Below are 25,032 nucleotides of genomic sequence, written 5' to 3'. Positions count from 1 at the left end.
TATACATACTATGCCAGTTACTATGCTAGGGATTTTCACATATTATCTCTTTTCCATGTATTTATAATAGCTCAGTATGGTTAGGTATTATACTGATCTTATATTCTTATAAATTTTTAAAGACCACATATTATATATCTTTTTCTCCTTATTGTTGGTATTGAGGATGGAGACTTTTCAAAGTGGTGTTATCCATCTACTTGGAAATTGGAGTTGGTGTTCTGCTCTGTAAAATCCTCGAATCCTTTCCTTTTCTGGCATTCTAGATGACTTTAACATGTACCATAGAATCAATTTTCTTTTGTTGCTGTTTTTGGATACTTCTTCACTTTATGACTGTAAACTAAATATATATCAGTATGTTCACTTCATCTTCTATTCCCTGTAATACCTAATGAGGCACATAGGAAGTATGCTGTTTCAAAGTTATCAGTATGATTTTGACAAAACATTTTGGGAATTATATATTAGGTTGTCAGGCTCAAATGAGTGTGACGCTGAGTTGTGCAAAACCAATTAAATGTACTAGTTTCTATCTTGCATAGCAAATTACCACCCACTTAAAGACTGAGAACAACATAGATACATTATCTCTGTTTCCATGGGCCAGGAATCACACATGGCTTAATTGGGTCTTCTGTTTGGGGTCTCACAAGGCTATAGGCAATGTGTCAGCCAGGCTTTGCTCCTTTCAGAAGTTTGGGGTCCTCTTCCTAGCTCATGTGGTTGTTGGCAGGATTCAGTTCCTTGTGGGTGTAGTACTGAAGTTCCCCTTTCCTAGCTGGTGGTCAGCTGGAAGCCACTCTCAACTTCTAAGTCTGCCCACAGATTCCCACATGAGCCTCTCACAGGCTCTTCCACAACACCTCAGCTTACTTCTTCCAAGCCAGGAAGAGGATCCCTCCAGTCTACTAAGATGGAGTTGTATATATTGTAACACAACTATGGGAGTGACTGTCCTTTCACCTTTGTCATATTTCATCAAGTAGATGAGAGTCTCAACTTTTTCCTGCACTTATGGGAGGGATTATATAACAGCATGCATATTGGGGGTTATTTAGGTTATATCTGCCACTTTTCTTTTTTTCGAGATGGAGTCTGGCTGTGTCGCCCAGGCTGGAGGGCAGTGGTGCGATCTCGGCTCACTGCAAGCTCTGCCTCCTGGGTTCACGCCTCTCTCCTGCCTCAGCCTCCTGAGTAGCTGGGACTCAGGCACCCACCACCATGCCTGGCTAATTTTTTTTGTGTTTTTAGTAGAGACAGGGTTTCACCGTGTTAGCCAGGATGGTCTTGATCTCCTGACCTCGTGATCCACCCACCTTGGCCTCCCAAATTGCTGGGATTACAGGCATGAGCCACTGCACCTGGCCATGTCTGCCACTTTAAGAGTTAGATCTAGAAGAATGCTTATATCCACCTAATGAGCAAATGCCCCTAACGCCCATTCACCTGGGCTTGATATAACCTAATAAAACAAAGTAACAGTTGCACTAATGGTTATATACATATAGGTGTGAGAAGAGATAAGAAGAATAGTCATGTTTAAGTAGATTATTCAAAAGGAGTTTATGGTGCCTGGACCTAAGATTCAGAGTCATCAAATGAGGGTAGAAAAATTCCTTATTAATAAAGATATAGAAGCATCATTTTAATCTGAAAATAATATACATTGTAGCTTTTCATAGAAATGAAAGGCCCTGAAGGGTAAGCTATGAATGAAGGAGCTTGAATCTATTAGAAAAAAAATAAAAGAGAATGACAAATAGAGATTCAGAAGAACGTTTTAGATTAGGAGAAAATACAGTCCTGGGTCATAGACAAAGATGGATGAGTGGAAGAAAATCTTTGAAATCAAGTCATCTGGAGGAACATGTTCAGAGAGCAGACACTTACCCAGACAGGGCAAAGCCAAGTAGAGGGCGGTTTCACAAGCAGAACCCAAAATGCTACCAGTGACATTTGGATCAGTTGGCTTTAAGAGAAGCATCTCTAACCAACAAATAAAGAATAAATTTTGCTTTGCTAGAGATTACAATGGCTGAAAATAATAGCCCTTGAATAAGCAATAGTGGAAAATAAAAAGGGAAGTTAACATGATTGTAAAACCTAGACCTCTGGGCATGTAGAACAGATTTTCCAAGTTTTCCTGAATTGTTATAAGATGGCCTGTACATATGAAAGAACTAATTGGCCACATTTTTCTTGAAGGACCACTGAGGAGTGAGCAACAGGATCCTGTCCAAAGATTTTTGAAGGGGTGGTCTCTTTTCACCTTTCTAGTGGGAAAGGGAGAAAGCCAGCTAGAGAACCCGTTTGATGACTTCTCTAGGAAGATTTTCCCATGATTTTCTGGAACCACAGAAAAGCAGCTAACTTTATGTGTCATGTCAGAAGGGACAATATCATCCCATGATTTATTTATTTAATTTGGCTTATATGTCCTCTCCGTTTGTTACCATAGCACCTGTGCTTGCATGCATGATGGCTTTTATCACACTGGATTTTTGCCTTGTCTGCTTCTTTCTCTCCCTGAGAGGTTCCTGGGGGCAAAAAACATGTGATTTTGTCTCTAGCTCTAGCATTTACCACATATTTGATTCACAACAATTTTCTAAATAGATGAATGGTGTTAGCACATCAGAATTCTATAGATCCAGATCTTTTAAGTTGTGATGTTTCTATCAGAATACTCAATACAAAGAACCTACTGCTCTGACCAGAAAGAGCATTATAAACATGATTAGAGACATAGAATCCCAGAACTCACATAAATTCGCATCTATAGTTAGACATGAGGTTAACAAAAATTGCAAAAACGTTGCCAGAAAATTCTAAACAATTCATGGAGAACTCATTAGTCTATTCAACAGACTACTGAGTTCAAGAGACACCCTACTGGATGCCAGAGATTTCTGATGCATAAAACAAGACTTCTGTCCAGGATATGCTGTCAATCTAGGAGAGACAAATATGCTTAACAGATAATTTCAGAACAGTGAATAAAATGTTCACAGAGATTTGCACAAAAGGTTTTTTTGAACATGGAGGGAAGAACAACTCAGTCTGGAGTCAGAAGGGGTGGTAGGTAAGGCTTCACAGCGTTGCTGATAAACATGATTACTTAAGAAAAGCGTTTCATGTGAAAATGAAAATGTGCAAGAGAAAATGCATGGGAAAATGAGAACATGCAAAAAGCATAAAGGATCATAGAGTGGCAACAGGCATTAAGAGACTAGAGGGTCCATGTGGAAAGAAGGGTAGGACAGGAAAGTGGCAAGGAATAGGTGGTGAGGTTGTTTTTGTTCCATTCTAAGGAGTTTGGGTTGGGTAAAGAAGAAAATGTCTGTATGACAGACAGTCTGAGAAAGAACAAAACCTTTTAAACAGAAGTACAGTACAGCTGCTGCTCCCCGACTGCTTTAAAAGTCCGAATTTATACTGCTTAGATAACAAAGCAAAGCTTTTTCCACTCTTTGTATAGAACCTGTTGTTGCTAATACGAATAATAGAGCTAGAGGTTGGATTCACTCTCTGAATAATTATGAAAATAATCATTTTTCTGTCTCCCTCTGATCTTGTACCCCAAGAAAGCAGGAACAAATGTAGAAAAGCCCCCAACTTCTCTACCACTCTTTTGCCACACATTTAGAACCCAGAAATTCTTTCCCTTTACTGCTCTGTCTATTGATAAATACTGATTTTCAATACCTATATGCTAGACTCCTTACTTGGATTATCTCATTTAATTCTCATATCTCTCAGTAAAATGGATTCTATAATTTGGGTCTCATTTAAAACTTTAGGGCATGTGAAATCCAGGGAAGTCAAATAAGTCACAGGAGGACAGCCCAAAGCACAGGGGCCAAAAGTCAAAACATGAGAGACCAAGGAGCTTCAGGTATAGAAAGCAATGTTTCAGGATTCAGGGCTTATGGAAAGGAAGCACACTCCAGGCTCCAGTGGAGAGCAAAGGGAAAGGGCTCTGGAGGAGTGCCTGGAATATTCACAGTTGCATCTGACTTGTTTTGCTTTTATTTTATTTATTTATTTTTTGAGATAGGGTCTCACTCTGTTGTCCAGGCTAGAGGCCAGTGGTGCCATCTCGGCTGGCTCACTACAACCTCTGCTTCTTGGGGCCAGGTGATCCTTCCACCTCAGACTACCGAATATCTAGGATCACAGGGATGCACCATCACACCCGGCTAATTCTTTGGTAGTTTTTGTAGAGATGGGGTTTTATCACGTTGCATAGGCTGTTCTCGAACTCCTGGACTCAAGCAATCTATCTGCCTTGGCCTCCCAAAGTGCTGGGATTACAGGCGTGAACTTGCTTGGCTTTTATGCCTCACCTGATGCACAGGACAGGGACAGAATGAGGAATAAGAAGAGTAGAATGGATACATTTAAATAACCGGCAAACATTAGTGTATTAGTCAGGGTTCTCTAGCAGGACAGAAATAATAGGATATATGTATATATGAAAGGGAGTTTATTAGGGAGAATTGACTCACGCAATCACAAGGTAAAGTCCTACAGTAAGCCGTCTACAAGTCGAGGAGCAAGGAAGCCAGTGGTGGGTCAGTCTGAGTCCCAAAACCTCAAAAGTAGGGAAGTTGACAGTGCAGCCTTCAGTCTGTGGCCAAAGGCCTGAGAGCCCCTGGCAAACCGCTGGTGTAAGCCCAAGAGTCCAAGAGCTGAAGAACTTGGAGTCTGATGTTCAAGGGCAGGAAGCATCCAACATGGGAGAAAGACAAAGGCCGGAAGACTCAGCAAGTCTGCCCATTCTACTTACTTCTGCCTGCTTTATTCTGGCCTCACTGGCAGCTGATTAGATGGCACCCACCCAGATTGAGGGTGAGTCTGCCTCTCCCAGTCCACTGACTCAAATGTTAATCTCCTTTGACAACACCCTCACAGACCCACCCAGGACCAATACTTTGCATCCTTCAATTCAATCAAGTTGACACTCAGTATTAACCATCACAGTTAGGTTTTAATTTTTTCACTGGTATGTAATGTTCATTTTTTAGAAAGGGAAATTTAAGCCAGAGGGATAAAGGCCTAATTATTAAATTATATGGAACTATGAGCAAAACTTTGAGAAAGTTTGAAGAGGCTAGAGTAAGGTAGAGCATATTCTGAGAGTCACTGACATGACTGACACAGACAAATGTCTTTGTTTGTATATAACAGGGGTCCACAAGTTAAGCCAGTGGACCAGATTCAACCCATGACATGATTTTTAGGGCCCCCTCATTAAAAATAATTTTTAGATTTTTAAAGGGTTGTAAAACACACACACACCTACACACACACATACAACGCCCCCCCCGTCCCCCCATAATATGAGACAGAGGCTGTATGTCACCTACAAAGCTGAAAATACTTACGAGTTGGCACTTTATATAAAAAGTGTTCCACCCCCCTGGTCTGTATAAGAGTCTCTTGTAGAGGTCACATGGCTGACCCCCACCCATCCAGCCTGACTTGATATAAGCCTTCCCATTCCAGGGCTTGTTTCTGCTCTCACTTGCTCTACAGTATTGTTCCACAGCTCATAAAGCAAATCAGCAGACTCCATTTCAACTCTTAATGGATTGTGACATGAAAACCACTAGTGCAAATGAGGCCATTTCTGGGGGTCTCTGCAGAATTAAACAGCCTGTGGAGACCAAACCACCATCCTTTTGTGTCGTGAGGTGGCACTTCACCAAGACCTTTAGAAGTTTTAATTGCTGATGCCTTTTCCTAGAGATAAACAGTAACTGGTGCTGTCAATCTGTCACTTTCAAGAGTACTAAAATCATGAAGAATTCATAGGAAGCTGCTGTAAATGTCATCCATTTTCAAAGGAAGCTTTTAAGTCAATTTTTCAAAATAATGTATACAAATCAAAACTCATGGGATTTACATAATATTCTTTTTCATTGATCTCAAGAAACTATTATCGATGCTTACATTACTTCTGTTTTGAAATGCTAGTTAATAATGATACATATCAATAGTTCAGAAATCAAAAATGATTTAGAAACTCAAGTCTCTCATTTTATGCTTGCAATGATAATAATAATAACAGTATTACCACCTTATATTTCTATGAAAATTTATAGTTTTTTGAAGCATTTCAAAAATATATTTCATTGAATTCACATAATGATAATCCACGTAATGACCCTATCAATTATGAATGGCAGCAGCTGGTCCTAAATCTTTTTCTTCAGTAGAGGACATTGTACTTACATTAAGTAAAAAATCCAAGGTCATCAAGCCAGAATATGGCAGAAGAAGGAAAATACAAAATTTTTGTACTTCTGACCTGTGGTATTTCTACCATACCAACATAATACTTGCCTAATATGAAAAAACTTCATGTTTAAAAATTATCATTTTAGAATTATGATTACAAGTGCATAAGAACTATAACACAATTTCAAAAATGTTTTAAGTGATAGCCATTACTACTCCACAACTTTGAGCAAATTCCATAGGCCTGAAAGATAAAAAGTAGATTCTAAATATGTTCCAGGTAGATCTATCCCAATTATTTGTCTCTGGTAAATATTTTTCATTCTTCCACTCCAGTCTTTCAAAAGATAGAAAAACAACCCTTTCATTACTTCCCTGGCTGGGCTCCTTCTGGGCTAGTCATCTTCCTCACAATCACCTAAGGCTGTGATCCTAGCTTAAGAGATTCCTTTCCAATAAACTTCAAAAACCGTTTGTATATCCTGTCAAATTCTTTTGGAATTTGTTTTTGAGTTGACTGCTCTGTTCCGTGTTTAATGGAAAAAGCAAATGTAGCATAAATTATCAATTCAAAAGTTAAAATTTTAAAGGCTACCCACAGTTAATTAAAAATAAAATTATTTTCAACAAAATATTTTAGTAATCAATTGATATTAACAAAAGATACACTTGAAAGATGAAAAAAAGCTGTGCTTTAATGTATCTAAACTTAGTAGGGAAAATGTTAAAGGAAAGGTTAACATGCTGATTGCAAAATAAAACATCCCATTTTCAACTGTACATTAAAAACGAAAGGAAAAAGAGCAGCCTGGGAACATATGAAAAGAAAGAGAAAAACGTGTAGGTGAGGCATTTTATGTAGTACCAATTTTTAGACAGAAGAATATTCATAGTACTGCTCTCCACATCCTTGGGATATGATCAATAGGTGAGTTTAAGGAAAATAAGATAACAAACTCAATTCCTCTTGAAGTAAATTATCTTTGCTGTGTTTCATGAACCATTATTTTTAAGTAAATGTTACTTTTCTGAACACAAAACAATTCTTAATGTATAAAACTTGGAAAACAGAAAAACATAAGAAAAAATAATTACTATCATATTAATTACCTTAATATTTTGTTATTTTTTTCTTATCTTTTGGTTAAAAATTTATATATATAATATATGTTTGTATATGTATGTTTATATATATATGTTTATATATATTTTACTCAGAATACATACTAGATTGACAGAACTACTTATGAACTTTTTCTAGACAAATGGCAAACACTTGATCCAAACTAAAGTGAGACTAGACTCAGTAGGTGGGACTAGACTCCGGACCAGACTGTAGACTCCCCAAAACTGGGAAGAGACCCTGAAAGCACGGCTCCATAAGACATGTCTACCAGCACCATGGTAGTTTACCATTGCCATTGCAATGCCCAAAAGTTACCGCCCATTTTCTAGCTAATCCTGAAAAGCCTGCTCCTTAAGCAGGAGCAGTCACAGTGCTCTAACCCTGCCTCAATAAAGCTGTTTTCTTTTACCACCAGCCAGTTCTTGAATTCCTTCCAGGATGAAGTCAAGAACTTGCCTGTATCAAAAGCAATCCAATTTTCTCTTGACACTTTGAAAAAAAAAAAAAAAATCATGTGATGGTAGACAGATGAAGCTGACAGTTAGCTCCTACTTGTTGGATCCTCAAAACTGTCTTTTGAGTCTGATTCATCAGCTGCCCTTCTATGTTTCCTCCTTCTCCTCCCTAGGCATGATATCTTTTGGTTTAATCTAGGCAACATTTTTTTTCTGTTGCTTATATAAAATATTCAAAATGTAATATGAGGCCGGGCATGGTGGCTCACGCCAGTAATCCTAGCACTTTGGGAGACCAAGGCAGGTGGATCACTTGAGGTCAGGAATTCAAAACTAGCCTGGCCAACATAGTGAAACCCCACCTCTACTAAAAATACAAAAAAAAAAAAAAAAAAAAAAGAGCTGAGGGTGGTGGCAGGTGCCTGTAATCCCAGCTACTCGGGAGGCTGAGGCAGGAGAATCACTTGAACCCGGGAGGCGGAGGTTGCAGTGAGCCAAGATTGCACCACTGCACACCAGCCTGGGTGACAGAGTGAGATTCCATCTATTAAAAAAAAAAAAAAGGTAATATGAATACTATGAATACTACATTTTTAGTTGATTTAGACTCATGCATTCATCTAAATTTGGAATTCTTACTATATGAACACTTTGTGTGTTTCCTCTTTTTATTTACATAATGAAAATGTTTATAATCACTTTCTACATACCTCAAAAGGGTTTAGTTATATTCAGTGTAAAAAATGCTTTGAATCCTTTGGAGAAATGTCTTATTATGACTTTATGTGACCAATTGCTATAGGAATTGCTTCTTCAATTTAGTATTCTTGACCTAGCATACAGATTTAAAATATATTGTAGTCCTATTAAGATATGACTCAGAAACTTGTTTTCCTATTTCCTGTGTTTTTGTTTCTGTCTCCAATGTTAAGAAAAGAATACTACAATTAAAGTATCTACTCAAAGACATATGTCATTGAGGTATTTGTTGAGATTGTGGTCAGTGGACATTATACAGCATTTATCTTGAATTCAGCCATTTTATATATCAGCACAGTTACCATGTTTAATTTGCCAAATAACTAGTAGAGGTAAAAAAAAAACCCAATCACAAAGTAAATTACAGGATAAATTTTCAATGAATTTTCACATTGGTGTTTTTAGATAATGACTATAATCTGATATGAAACAGAAACGGAATCCATAAAAATCTAAAGAAAAACTTACAGAAATCGAGATTAAATGAAAGACAATACCAAGTGAGAATGTACATACAGACATATATCCACATTACTTACTTGCATGGAAAATGGAGATGAATTTAGGATGAGGCAGCATCATTTGGTGGTATGATTTAGACTCAAAGTTGTAAGACTACAGCAAGTTAAGTCCCTTGTATCTGAGTTTATATTTTGCTTTGGGCCCTGAGGCTTAGGCAGTTCTATTGCCAGGAACACTCCTGTTGGTTTAAATCTCAATTCACCTCCCCTTTCATTCTTATTCTTGTACTGCAGTTCTAGTAACCGGAGTTTTTGTCTCCTAGCTCATTATCTGAGGCCTTGTTCTATACCTTCCCGATGTTCATTCTACTAGATGTATATAAAGGCCTCTGTCCCAAATGTGAGCACTGCCCATCCTCATCCAGATGACTGAATTTCTGCTGCATGCTTATCACAATAGAAGCACTCTGCCTGCCCACCCAAATGGTCTTCTAAGAACAGTGTTGCCAGCCTAGTGTTCATTGATTCTTCACATATAAGGAATCTTGCAATTTTATCTTGAGTTCTTTGTTGTTTAATTTTGCATGTCAACTTTCAGGCTGAACTTTGTCTAATAACAATTATAAACAATTACAATTAAGTGCCACATAATGACGTTTTGGTCAATGACATACCACATGTACAACAGTGATACCGTAAGATCATAATACCGTGCTTTTACTGTACCTTTTCTGTGCCTAAATATGGTTAGAAAAACAAATATCATGTTAAAATTGCTTATGGTATTCAGTATAGTAACATACTGTACATGTTTATAGCCTAGGAGCATTTGTATCATATAACATAGGTGTGTCGTAGGCTATACCATCTGAGTTTGTGTAAATACACTTTGTGATATTTGTGCAACAACAAAATTGCCTAATGATGCATTTCTCAAAGCATACTTTTGTTGTTACATGACACATGACTATATGTATATATACACAGGTCAATACTTAGGACAGATTCAGTGTCTTCTTCCTAGTTTGATTTGGAGTTGTCTCCACCTCCTCTATCCAGCAGTTATGAATAAGTCACATAGCTCATTGAAATGTGACATGGCTAAAAGAAGTGGGGAGAAGGGGGTAGAGGGAGGAGGAGAGTTTTTATCCTCTGGTTTTAATTATGGCCATGAAAAGAAATGACTTAACTACTCAGTATAGAATATTATGACTGCCTCTTCATTCATGGCAATACAGTAATTTCAGCTTCTTTGCAGATAGCAAGGTAGATAGACAGCAGATAGGTAGACAGATAGATACATACATACATATAAATATACGTCTTACATAAATACATAGAAAAATGGGTTTTTTTTTAGATAGATGGATGGCTAGATAGATTATATGTAGATGATAACTAGCTATACAGAAAGGTATAATCAAAGATGTTGATATCTCTGACTTCCTATCCGTTCTGTTAATTTCCTATTCTTCACTGTTGTGTTACAAGATATCTTTGCAATGATTCTTAAACTATTTAGTAACCATGCTAGTATCCACAAAGGTCAAAAGCAATGAACGACGTGATTAGATTTTTCTTGAGTTATAGGTTCAATTCTGTTTTTATATACATACTATACACAGATAGGCATTCGAAATGATTAAAGAATCATTTGAAAGTGAAACATTTGAAAATATTTTGAACTTTCTATGAAATAGAAAGCTGGTAGCATGGTGAAGCCTATGGAGAACTAGACTTTGAGTGAAGATATTTGAGTTATTCCAGCATTACTACTAACTAGCATTTTGACCTTATACTTAACTAAATGAATTTTCTCATTTATAAAAGAGTTGTCCTTAAGATGTTACCTCAGGGCCGGGCGCGGTGGCTCACGCCTGTAATCACAGCACTTTGGGAGGCCAAGGGGTGGATCACCTGAGGTCGGGAGTTCAAGACCAGCCTGACCAACATGGAGAAAGCCCGTCTCTACTAAAAATACAAATTAGCTGGGCCTGGTGGCGCATGCCTGTAATCCCAGCTACTTGGGAGGCTGAGGCAGGTGAATCGCTTGAACCTGGGAGGCAGAGGTTGCAGTGAGCCGAGATCACGCCATTGCACTCCAGCCTGGGCAATGAGAGCAAAACTTGGTCTCAAGAAAAAAAAAAGTTACATCGATTTTGACATTCTGTGTTTTCTATAAATTGGTTAATATTCTAAAGTGCCATTATAAGACCTCATAAATGAAATAACCTGAATAATATCAGTATTTCAGGGTATATTTTAAAATATATTTCATTTTATACATATTATTTGTATTTTGTGTTAATTGTACTCTAATTTCCCTGAACATAATCTTGGTGTGGAGCTGGGGTTGTCCATTATGCAAAAAAGAAATTTTAAATTTAGATTTGACTTTTTAAAATATGCTATCAATTAGAACCACACAATGCTACATAATGATATTTCCAACAGATGTTATGTAAAATATAGTACTATAACTACTGAATATTCAAGAACATATAGTGCAAATCTTGCAAAATTCTTAGTGACACTTTGAAAAAAATTAGAATGTTTATAAGAAGCAATACAAATTAACATGAATTCTTTGTTCCAACCACTACAGAAAGAAATATAAGACTCTGTTTTTATAGTATGTGTATAAACTGTATAATAAGCTGATGTCTTTAATTTAAGGTAAACAGAAAAGTGTATGATGTCAGTAGCATCTGTACTTCAATTTTGTTTTTTTTTGAACACTAGTAATTAAATTTCACTACTCCATCCACATTCTCTTAGGCAATCTTTCTTATGACAGAGTTATGACCACAGATTACATGCTTGGGACAAGGAAAAACATCATCATTTAGGAATGCAATCAAATTCATGACTTTCTAAGTGCATCATGTTCTAACCAACCCAGTTAAGTAGGTAAAGGAAAACTCAGGATAGAATATACCCTTGACATTCACCATGGTATATCCTGAGACTGCGGCAAATCCCTAAATTTATAAACATTATTATTATTAAATATATTTTCTTGCACAAAAGGCAGTAAAGTAAAACAAAAAATAAAATAAATATTGTTTATTTTGTCCTCCTCTCTTTAAACTGTGGAATTCCTACTTATTCTGCATATCTCACCTTTTCCATGGAGAAATTTCTAGCCAATGCCTAGTTTAGATCTCACAGTTTTATAAAAATTATCTAATCTTAGAATTATCGTCATAGCTTATTACTAATTTCTTGCTTAATAGCTGTTCCATAGCTGCAGGCTTCTTGAATTCATGGATCAAGTCAGCACCGTTTTAGCACTCCTCACAGAGTTGATTAGTAGGTATTTCTTTTGGATGAACAAATGAATAACTCACAATATGTATGTGATTTATGAAAATAGTGATAAGTAATAAAAATAAAATTAAGTTGATGTGCAGCTGCTGGGCAGTAGCTACCGCCAGTGGACCTAGCTAGGTCCAATCACTAGTAACCGACTTACATCTGAGCATCAGTCTTAATAGACACAGTATTTTTCAAAGTTTTGACCAAAAATTGTATAAATTTGTACAAATCATGTTCCTTGTTGAGGGCCCATGAATACTTAAAACTGTGATTATCCTATGCCTATGTCCACAGCCTATTATACAAAAGCAAAATTTTGCCATTTACTAGTTTTGTGGTCAGAAACAAGTTGTTCAGCATCCAGAAACCACAGTTTCTTCATCTGCAAAATGAATATTATAATTCTATGTTTAAAACCCATGTGTTGTTCTCAAAAATTGAATAAATTAATTTGTATAAAAATGTCTTGAGGAGCACTCTACAACTGCATGGTGTTTGCATAAACTGTGATTAGAGCATGATGCCATAGTTATTTCAAAGAGAGTTGTAGCTGCGATGTTGTCTGCTTGAGGAAAGATAAACAAGCATCTGTTATTTCATAGCTATTTCATTCCAGTTTTCAGCAGACTACTAATGATTGCAATCAATGAATCTATAAAGAGACTTGTGCCATAGAACACGGGATACAGGTTTACCTGGCTGAGAGCCATTCTAAGAAGCAGAATTCGTCACAGGCTTGCAGATCCAAAGGTTTTGAAGGAAGGAAAACCTCCTTAGAAATACAATACTATTGTTCATATTAAAGATTGATATAGCTCCCATGGCAACAGTTTTTTACTACATACAATCCTTTTTAAAAAATATTTGAATGTTTATGCAATAAATTCAAATGCAAAAACCAATTAATTGTATATCCCATAATCAAATAATTTTTCAAGCGAGTGCCCCAAATTTCAAGAGGCTTTGAAAGCACTACCAAAGTGAAATGGAACAAGTGAAGTATTTGATGTCAGCAGAGGAAACATTTTCATTGTTTTTTCAGGCACAAATAGAGCTGCATGACATTATGTAACTTACTAAATACATCCAGGTTATACTAATCATGCTTTTTAAGTCACCAGGATGACTATAGCTTAGTATGTATCAAACATAGGAGATTTAGTTTGAGAAAGACATCAAGGAGCGTTGGTTCCCATAGGTATTAGAGTTGGAGGTCTCTTTAAATGCCTTTAAAAACTAGCTGTGGTTTCTTAGGTAAACTAATTAAACCCTTGGGGTTTTGTGTTGTTTTGAGAAAAAAATGCCAGGTATGGAGTCTGCACTGTGTTCATCCCACAGCAGGAGCTCTTGTTAATTGTGTGTCCTCTGGGTCAGGAATCATCTTTACATATACCACATGTCCTGTCCTCATGTGTCCACTTGCTGGTTAGACAAAGGCATCTACCAATAAACCAAACACATGAGCAATGTAGCTTATTATTATCATAATAATCTATCACTAAAAGATTATGTCTTTAATTATAATATTGTTCCTATGGAGTATGACACAGTGATGGCTGAGGTGCTAATTCAACTGAATGCCAAGGCACAAGAGGCCAGGTAGTGCATATGACTTCAGGAACCCTGGAAATCTTCCTCATCCATGGACAATCCTGGATGCTTTTGCTTATCATTTTTGTTAGCATTTAAAACTAAACTGATATATCCAAGTATCTTTTCTTCCTCTTGAGAATGCAAATACCCTGGGAGGATGTCCCTACAGAATGGTTTCAGTACAAATCAAGAATCTTAGAGCTGGGCACGGTGGCTTACACCTGTACTCCCAACACTTTTGGAGACCAAGGTGGGAGGATCGCTTGAGTTCAGGAGTTTAAGACCAGCCTGGGCCTCATGTCTACACTCTGTGTGTGTGTGTGTGTGTGTGTGAATGTGTGTGTGTGTGTGAATGTGTGTGTGTGTATGTATGTTTGTATATACATCTATTTTTTTTTTAATTAGCCTGGTGTTATGGCACATACCTATAGCCCCAGCTACTCACATCACTGCACTCTAGCCAATAGAGGGAAACCTCATTTCAAAACAATAAAATAAAATAAAATAAAATAAAACCTTATAGCAGGATTTGATAGGAATGTGAGAAGAAGGTCTGTGTGCTGTAGGTATATGGCCATATGGTAGTGCACGAATAAACAATTAGCCAGGCATGGTGGCATGCGCCTGTAATCCCAGCTACTCGGGAGGCTGAGGGAGGAGAATTGCTTGAATCCAGGAGGTGGAGGTTGCAGTGAGCCATAACTGTGCCACTGCACTCCAGCCTGGGTGACAGAGTGAGACTCCATTTCAAAAACAAAAAAAAAAAGATTAGAATTCTTTTGGAAAGTTTATTTTTGACAGCAGTTGTTAAGCCCTCTGTGAGAACTGTTTTCACATCAAAATTACTAGGTAAATAAAGTTCTATTTATCTTTAATCTTTGGTTTCCAAGGGTAATTTCTTTTGTAACTACTTTTAAGAAATGTTAGCTGATAATAGCAGACATCAGTTCATTAAAGTGAGTGATGTCATGGAGAGAAAACTTTTAATGAACATCATCTACTAATTTATTGATTTTTGTCAGGCATTATCTTGTTACCAGAATTTAGCGAGCCAAACATACTTTTTTTTTTTTTTTTTTTTTTTTTTTTTTGAGATGGAGTATCGCTCTGTCACCCAGGCTGGACTGCAGTGGTATGATCTTGGCTCACTGCAACCTCCACCTCCCAGGTTCAAGTGATTCTCCTGCCTCTGCCTCCTGAGTAGCTGGAACTACAGGCATGTGCCACCACGCCCAGCTAATTTTTATATTTTTAGTAGAGATGCGGTTTCACCTTGTTGACCAGGCTGGTCTTGAACTCCTGACCTAAGGTGATCTGCCTGCCTTGGCCTCCCAAAATGCTGGGATTACAGGCATGAGCTACTGCGCATGGCCCACATTTTTTTTAAGTGAATTTATTTTGGTATTTGATAGTAAGTCACCTACACTTAAGCAGCTGTCACCTTCCTATATAAATATACTGAGACAGTTCCTTCCCGTTGTTGTTGGAAAATAGTTTGTAATTTATACCGATGAGAAGTCATTAACTAGGCTTTTTAAATGGTGTGATGTACAAAACATTTTCTTAAATGTTATAATGTTATAAATGTTATAAAAGCCTAAAATTAAAGTTGTCAGAAAGCAAGATAGCCAAATTAGCCTATGGTTGATATTCATGACTTGGAAATAGCAAGTCAATGATACAGCAGAAGCTGGTGCCGATTTCTTCCTTTATCTTATAGCTCCCTAACAACAAAACAAGAAACACACAACTAAAGTAGTTCGAACATAGCAAATTATACCATTCAAATAGAATAGAAAGATACATATCGAGGCATGAAGCAACCAGGTAAAAACTGCTGAAATTTTATATACATATTGCAACTACTTTTAATATACCTTAGTTGACATATATATAAAATTCCATTTTGGGGGTCTTTAATAACTTTTGTTTCTTCTAAGTTTTTATTTATTCACTTATTCATTCATTCATTGATTCACTCATTCATAATGAAACATTCATTGAGCTACAAGCTGTATGGGGTAACGAACATAATAAAACATATGATCCATATCCTCAAGAAATCCATAGACTGTGAGAGGAGACGGACATACTAGATACATAAGAAAATACAAGGTGATTAGTGATAGCAAAAAAGTACAAACAAAAGTTAGTTCATAGCAGAAGGAGTACTCTGCCTTGGGCTAGATAGTAGCTTTAAGGAAGGCTTTGTTGTAGAAGTGACGTCTGAGCTTATGGAATGGCTTACACTGCAGTCTTCTGACCTTGAGGTGGGAGTTGGGCATTTCTGCTTGCTTCTTGGTTCTTATTATTTGCCTCTAGCTTGAACTGGACAACTGTTACTACCACAGGGGGGAAAATCTGTAAGAACTTAATACCTCTCATACCCTCACTTCGTATTGGGGAGGTGGAAGGTGACGTTTCGACTGGTGAAGGTTTTGCCTGAGAGTACACAGCCATCAAGTGGCAGAATCAGGGCCACATTTGCTAAGATTTCTTGTCTGTCACTCCAAAGCTCTTTGCCCTTTTCAATGCCGTTTTCAACTTTTCCCTTTGGTTTTCTGAAAAGCAGCTTTGGTAAACAATCTGGAAATAAGAAATAGCTCTTTGATAGTCTTTTGTTTGTTTTTAACCATTGAACAATTTCAAATCTTGCAGAACAATTGGGTGTTTTTCCCTTACCTTCACTGCTTCTATATTAGGAAAGTGTACATTCATTCATTTTTTTTTTAACTGTATGAATTTTCATGCAAAGAAGGTAAGGCTAAGAGAGCAGATGTAATTTGTTCAATGCCACACAGTAGTCAATGAAAGGTGTGTCCAAGCTGGGAAGGTCTTTCTCTAAGATCTGCACCTTTCAACTTAATACTCCTGCCTATTCAGATCAAGATGAATTACATGGTTTCTGCTATTAAGATTTTATAATGTAGTAGAAAGACACAAATAAGTAAATGTAATACAACAAAAAGAGATAAAATCTCCCATCATAATCCATCGAGAGAGAGAGAGGAAGAATTTCTCTAAGATTTCAGAGAAGGAATGTAAATTTGGAATGGATTTGAGGAAAACATGTTATGTGCACTGACATTTTAGGAATTTATGTGATTAAGACGTGTAGATGGCATGAGAATGGTAAAGGAGATTCTAAAATACTCTAAACACAGTGATTGCATCCACAGAGGTCTTCGATTATGACATGTGTGAAATGAGAAGCTCATTTTGAGTGACACATTGGTATACAAAAATGATGTGTGGAAAATGTGGTAGAAGAAACAATGGAACAAAGTTATGGATAGAAGAAACAATGGGACAATTTATCGAATGTGCAGGTAAGAATTTGGGCATTTTGTCACATGCTATGGAGGGGCTGATAGCTATTTAGCCTAAGGAGTGGAGTGATCCAAATTGAGCTTGATTTTTTTTTTTGTCTCTGAAATAAAAGTAGTCATTTTACCTAAAATCTCTTTTTTTAAAGATAGAAATTCCAAAAACTATTTTCTAGGATGTACTTTTTTAATGTTTTGATTCATCCAATCAATATGCATTTTAAAACATTTTTCCTGTTTAATTTTACTTTTCTTTTGAGATAGGGTCTCACTCTGTCACCGAGGCTGGAGTGCAGTGGCCCAATCACACTCAACTGCGGCCTTGACCTCCCTGGCTCAAGTGATCCTTACAGCTTAGCCTCCTGAGTAAATGGGGCCACAAATGTGTGTCACCACACCCAGCTACTATTTCATTTTTGTGTAAAGATGAAATCTTGCTATGTTGCCCAGGCTGCCCTGTCTAATTTTAAATATAAGTTTCAAGCTATTATTCTCAGAAGGACTCAGGTTGTGTTTATAGCACAGAAGGAGTCAGTGAGTCAGCTACTATGTTACCAAGTGAACTAAGAATTGTAATTTGGTCAACATTATTTCACCTGAAGTTAACTTATTTTTTTAATGATCAAGAAAATAAGAATCATGTTTTTCATTTAATAAATTGTAATCTTATTATCTAATTTTATGAGGCAGGCAGAATGAAAAAAAGTATGTGGTTCTTTGTGGATGAAAATAAATAAGAAGAAGCATTTATTGAGTGCCTTCTATATTATGGTCTTGTGAGATAAACCTCACTTATGCTGAAACTGGTTTTCTTGATAGTCCTATAAAGTGGTATTATTGTTGTTGCAAACAAGGAAATGGAGATCCGGGAGGTTAACTGATTCACCCAATTCTCATTGTCAGTGAGTGGCAGAACTGGGACTAACATCCCCATGAATCTGGTTTCAAAGGTAATGCTCTAGTCACTTCATCACCTGACCTCGTAGTTATTATTTGAAGTACTATCACCTTGTATCTTCTGTGTAATGCATAAAGCCATCTTTGTAAACACAGGCTATTTTATAAAAGACTGAATTCTGTCTAACAACCAAATTTTTACCACTTTTTACATGTTTAAATTCCATGTAAAAGAATCATCTTAGTGTATAGCCATAGTCAGATTTTATTTTGACTGTTGTCACTGTGAATTTCTAATAAAACAGAAGGCAGAAGTAACTACAAGTTTATAATCTTTGAGAGATGTCAGTATATATTTTAAAACCACTTAACTTGATGTTACAAGAAACTTCAGATTGAGTTTGAAAATATATATATTGTTATGCCCTGTGGCATTTTCTGACCTGTCATTGATGCCACTCAGTTTCAAAATCGCTATTCATAGATGTTGAGAATATTCTTGCTGAATAAAGAGGCCATTTTGGAAATGTGTGGAGGTTAATATTATGCACATGAAACTGCTCAGCTTTCTCACACCCTGTCAGATCTGAGCAATTATTTTACCATCTCTCTGCCTGTCCCCGCCCCCACACCATTTCCTTAAATTGCTATGGAAATTAAATCGTGAAAGACACTCTTCTTGCAAAGATGCCTCCCTCAGAATCCTCTCTGCTTTGCCCTAGCTAATTTGGAATAGAAAATCATCCCACATTTCCATGGAACTTAGAAAGGCCAGGGGCCAGACCTAAAAGGCATAATTTGCCTGACATCTGTGTTCCAGAATCATGTTGCATCCAAACAATTCGTGATGCTCAAGTGAAAGTAAGCATCCTGTCTATTAACTAAAGCATTTAACAAGCGAATGTCAGTCACTTTCTATTCTCTTATCCATAGAATCACATCCCATAAGGACAATCATACTTGTAAAGTGCCCAATTCACATTACATTATTTCATGATCACATTGATATAGTGAATATATTTTCTATCATTTTGCTCACTTTTTTCCTCCAGTGGGTGTTATGTGTAGCACAACTGAGGATACCAGAGATTATTCTTAAAGTCTTGATTTATAGAGACTAGATGTCTAATTAACGGAGGCAACAAGCTTACTGAGAACTTGCAGGATCTACCCCTTTGCCAGTCCTACTCAGCTTCAGAATCCAGGTTGTTAGTCAGGCCTGTTCTGTGGCTATTGTAGGCAGCCAACAATGACTTAATCCAAAGTGTTGAAATGGCCATTGGAAGCCAAACATCTGGGTAGACTACTTTTCATCACTAATTGTATAGAGAAGACATTGCTTCTAACGTTTTGGAAACTCTCAAATCTGCTCCTTTTACAGTAACTGGCAGTACACTCGAGTTTCTAAATACTAAAATGATCTTGAAGCTTCAGATACAGCCTCCATATAACATACCTCTCTGCCTCAAACAACCAGCTACCGTATGTAAGGCAAAGCAAAGCAGCTGTAATCTGAATATTGGAAAGATGTCTCTGAATGTAGAGAAACTGGGGCCATCAGACTCTACAGCTGTGTAGGATAAAGAGCTATACCAATGAGATATTCAGTGTTGCATAGCAGAGGAATTGAGTAGTAGTGTAGCAGAAGGACCCACTTAGGAAAGGAACTAAATTTGGGCAATGAAAAATGAGAGTATAGGATGAGGTGCATTTTCCCGATTGTCTCTCAAAACCAGTAACTGTTGAACATTTAGCAGGTGCAACACTTTCTTTTTTTTTTTTTTTTTTTTTTTTGAGTCAGAGTCTCACTCTTGTTGCCCAAGCTGGAGTGCAGTGGCATGATCTTGACTCACTGAAACCTCCACCTCCCAGATTCAAGCAATTCTCCTGCCTCAGCCTCCTGAATAGCTGGGATTACCGGCACATGCCACCACGCCTGGCTAATTTTTTTGTAGTTTTAGTAGAGACAGGGTTTCACCAGGTTGGCCAGGCTGGTCTCGAACTCCTGACCTCAGGTCATCTGCCCGCCTTGGCCTCCCAAAGTGGGGGGGATTACAGGCATGAGCCACAGTGTCCAGCCTTGCAGGTGCAACACTTCTATCCAAAATCTTTGTTCCTTTGGGAAGGTGGTGGAGTTAGATGCTTTCTGAGGCCCAAGTTAAAAGTTTCTAGTTTCACTTGTGACTAAAACATAATGCTGGTTTCCACAAATGCAGTGTAAAGAAAAGTAAGGTTAGATAATGGTTCTTTACCTCTTGCAGCTTAGATCACCAGTAACCATTTGATCCTGGTAGTTTGGAAATGACCCCCATCAAATTATTAAATTTTGGCCTTGGAAAATTAGAGCTTAGTTTAATTAAGGGTTCTTTTTTTTCCAGTTCAGCTGGATTCTCCATAGTCTTAATTATATTCATTATTATTTATTTTTGTATTTACTTTCTCTAAGTATTTGTATTTACTTTCTCTAAGTATTTCTCTAAGTATTACTTACTCTAAGTATTTGTATTTCTCTAAGTATTTGTATTTACTTTCTTAAGCAAAACACACCAAACTTCAGTGCCTTTCAACATTTGCACTTAAGTCCACTAAATGCAATGATCTAATAAGAGAGATAAGCCAGGCTGGGTGCAGTGGGTCACACTTGTAATCCCAGCACTTTGGGAGGCCGAGGCAGGTGGATCATGAAGTCAGGAGTTTGAGACCAGCCTGGCCAACATAGTGAAATCCCATCTCTACTAAAAATACAAAAAATTAGCTGGATGTGATGGCAGGAGCCTGTAATGCCAGCTACTCGGAGGCTGAGGCAGGAGAATCATTTGAACCCGGGAAGCGGAGGTTGCAGTGAGCTGAGATGGTGTCATTGCACTCCAGTCTGGGAGACAGCGAGAGACTCCTCAAAAAAAAAAAAAAAGGAAAAATAAGCCAAATTGTGATAATTTACAGTTCACTCTCCTTTAAGTCTCTGTCCTACAGCAGTCTCCTATCCTTAATCAGAGAACTTTCATAATTGCATCTGTCAGGCTTTCAATAATAGTATGAAAATAAATGCTCATTTTCTTTCTGGAAGACCAATACATGCTTTTATTCTATAGTTGGCAAATGTTCAGTAGTGGAGTTTTCAGAAACCCCTGCAAAGATTTTTCCCATCAAACGCCCACTGTTGGGTAACTGATGTGAGTCCTGAGCAGCCAAAACTTTGGGCTAATGAGCACTCCAGGGTTTCTCATGCTGGTGTTCATCCAGCAAGATGGTTACAGAGACTCATGATTTATGATTTCACAGCCTGGTCCCTTAAACTGAAATTGGAAACAAATGTGCATAGATTTTACCACTTTTTTTTGATAATTGCACAATGAGCAAGAGACTTGTGGGAGGTTTTGTTCTCTCTGACATAGTGTTTTTTGATGATACTTCATGGGAATTGTGTTAGAAAAAAAACCAAATAACAAGGTTTATATATACTTTATATATACTTTCTTATAACTAGAACAAAGCCTTCTTTTAGTAGACCTGAAAAGACTGTAACTACAATAGAATCATAGACATAATAAAGATAGTTATTATGTGGAATCCTAGTAATGGAACCAGTTTTACACTACACATTTGTTAGCAGATATTAATGTCCATTTTACAATTATTGTCCCATAATCTCTTTGATTACCATGACTTTTTCTTACTATGATGAATATCCAAATTGAGATGTATTACCCTATTATTTTTCTTAATTTCTATGATTTTTTTATTTTGGCTTGGGTATATTTGTTACCAAAAAATTCTAAAATTAGTATTTTATTTCATATTTGAGGGTGTAAGTTAGGAAAAAAGGCTGATATCTGCAGTCTATTTCAGCTTCATGAGTAATTAGTTTTGTATATTTAGGAAAATTATTTCAACTCTCTAAGCCTCAGTTTCCTTAGCTGTAAAATAAGAAGTTTATAACATGAGCTCTAAAAGTTTTCCGATGGCTACAATTCATGATTCTATGTTGAAGAATAGTTGTTTCACTCTACAGTATTTTATGCATGACATGATGAAAACTCAGTAGCTTAAAAGTAATTATAAGCCTTCTTCCAGTGGGTAAAATGCTTACAAATACATAAAACAGAAGACACATGATAAACAAGAAGAGAAAGTGACATGCAAAGCTATTTCTGTCCTTTCTGAGTAAACATATTTTTGTAATAAAGTCAGGGATAAATTCTAAATATAATGAAAATTACTTCCTTGCATTAATTAATATATATTATAAATTGAGCCTTTTTAAATAAATATTTCTCATTTCAATATTATGATATAGTAAAAAGCATATTGGATCTGCTTTTCCCAAATTTGTTGCTTATGATAGGGAGTGCTGGGAAGGGAAGAGCGTGGTCCCTTTAAATGATACGGAAGTGGGGAAGGGAAATGCTAGGTAGAGGAGGGTGTGGTCCCTGGCTAGGACTCTATCCCTAGGGACCTAGGTGAGGACAAGCACTTCTGCCGTGGCGCCCAAATGTGGGCATTTTCCAAGACCACCCTGGCCTGCCATGCCCCCATGCCAGACCTATAAAAACTCCCGAGACCCTAGCAGGCAGGCAGAAACTGTTGGATGGCAGAGGAACACATCAACGGAAGAAGACAAGTGGCTGGACATCAGGAGGACGTTGAGGGGTTCACGCCGGCAGAAGAGCACACTGACAGGCACTGGAATGCCGGCAGGCCATTGACTAGCAGAAGGACGTGGAGTGTGGCTGGGACAGTGGGAGGACAGCCCGGGCCACCTATCGACCCAACTCCAGGGGTAAACCACTTCCCTTCTGGCTCCCCCATCTGCTGAGAGCTACTTCCACTCAGTAAGACCTTGCACTTCTTCTTCAAGCCCAGATGTGATCCGACTCTTCCAGTACACCAAGGCAAGAACCCGGGATACAGAAAGCCCTCTGTCCTTGCAACAAGGTAGAGGGTCTAATTGAGCTGGTTAACAGAAGCCGCCTATAGACGGCAAACTAAAAGAGCAAAACTACAGAGCACCCTGTAACACATGCCCACTGGGGCTTCAGGAGCTGTAAACATTCACCCCTAGACACTGCTGTGGAGTCAGAGCCCTACAGCCTGCCAGTCTGTATGCTCCGCTAGAGGTTTGAGTAGCAGGGCACTGAAGAAGTGAGCCACACCCTCATTGCACACCCTGCGAGGGGGACACGGGAACTTTTCTTGTTTCACTTGGAGACCTATGTGAAGTCCACTAAATCACGTAAACACAGTTTTCTTTTATAAAATTAGCAACTTTGCACTTAATTATCTCTAAGGTTTCCTATACTTCTGAAAAGTTTATGTTATGACTTACGATGATGTATGGGCTTAATTTGTAGTCTAGATTTTGAAGCCGGGCAGACCTGGGTTAAAATCCTAGTTTTGCTGTTGTTGTTCTAAGCTGTGCAAACTTGGTTAGAATATTGAAGTAACAAAGGTCACCATTGGCCCTTTGTTTTATAGTTAGTAAAGCTTCAGTAGTTTAACAAAATAAAAGTCATCACTCAACAGTTGAGTGCAGGTATTCCTGGTAAGAAGGCTGCATATTGTCTGTGTATGAGTAGAGGACTTTGCTTCTTTTACCTTGTAGCTTTACCGTCCAAGCACCGTGGAATCCTCTCCCTTCAAACCTAGGGAAAGACATACAGCAGAGAAGCCTTGTTTTCTTCATTAAAGTTTTGCCCTGAAGGTAGTCTGCATCACTTTTGTTCACACTTTTCTCCTGAGAATCAATATGTGGTTATTCTTCAATGCAAGGAGGGTTACAAAATATACCCGTGTCTCACCAATGGCCTAGAGCCATTCCAGAAAGGAAAACATTTTGTGGACAACTAGTAGAGCCTGCCATAGAAGGCATTCAATGTATTTTCATAATCCACTTTTCCCTTCTCCTGAATAGAGTACTATCTTTCAAATCTTAGCAAAGGAATGAGAAGAAATGTGAAAAGAATTCTAACAGGTAGAATCGCTTCATTCTCAGATATCATATTCTGAATGGCATATATCAGATCTTGGTACCTGGTACCTGGTTATATATTAATATTTCATAAATGTTTGAAAAATACTGTGGACCAGAAGTACTTAGGGATAATGCAAATAATAACTTTCTCTTTGAAAATGTTTCTAACATATCATCTATTTCCTTGTTACAACAAAAGAATTTCTTGATTTGTCATAATTTCACAAATCATTTGCATTTCTCATCTTTATAGTTTTTTGTAAAGTTTGCTTTCCATCCATGTACTCTTGGAAGTAAATTGACAAATAATGTTTCAATCTTATATGAATAAACTCAGAGCCATTGTATATGACTATTTTCAGATGTTTCTAAGCCAAAGCTGTGTTGCTGCTTTGTTTGATTTTCTTTTCTTTTTTTTTCTTTTGGTATATCACAAGAACATAATATGCTTCAAAGATTTTATCACATTTCTTGTGGATTACTACATACAAATAAAACAGCCTTTAGCCTTCAGCTTTGTGCTGTTTTCAAGGAAATAAAATACGCTTTGTTATTCCCTGGAAGTTGTGCTTTACTTTCTGATTATTATCCACATTGTAGTTGTCTGTGGTATCTGTTAGCAAAAATCCAGATGGCTGAAATATAATTGATAAAAACCCACCTGAAATGTTTATCTCAGAGTCAAGTTTTACTCTGAAATATGTATCTAAATATTAGGAAGAGTCAACTCCCAGCTTATATCTGCTTTCAGTTGGAACATACCATGCTGTTTTTCCTACTGTGGGACTGTCATTCTTTTCTGTATTCATACTGCCACTGGCAAACTGATCCTCTAAAAACAGACAAGAAGGGGGAGGGAGATGCTTCCATGCTGACTTCT

The 25,032-nt window shown here is 37.4% G+C and overlaps 1 long non-coding RNA gene across 1 annotated transcript in view; it reads left to right on the top strand.

Annotated features, from left to right (window-relative positions):
* Positions 1-24,715, top strand: part of LOC134761130 (uncharacterized) — a 96,639-nt gene extending 71,924 nt beyond the window's left edge. Inside the window, exons 4-5 of the long non-coding RNA XR_010139417.1 lie at positions 17,138-17,287; positions 23,784-24,715. This is a non-coding gene — a long non-coding RNA (uncharacterized LOC134761130). The remainder of the gene's footprint in view (positions 1-17,137; positions 17,288-23,783) is intronic.
* The last annotated feature ends 317 nt before the right edge of the window (positions 24,716-25,032 follow it).

This window comes from Pongo abelii, chromosome 2 (assembly GCF_028885655.2).
Source record: "Pongo abelii isolate AG06213 chromosome 2, NHGRI_mPonAbe1-v2.0_pri, whole genome shotgun sequence".
Classification (NCBI taxonomy): Eukaryota; Metazoa; Chordata; class Mammalia; order Primates; family Hominidae; genus Pongo; species Pongo abelii.
The sequence above is the reverse complement of the archived record's forward strand: the minus strand, read 5'-3'. Positions and strand labels throughout refer to the sequence as shown.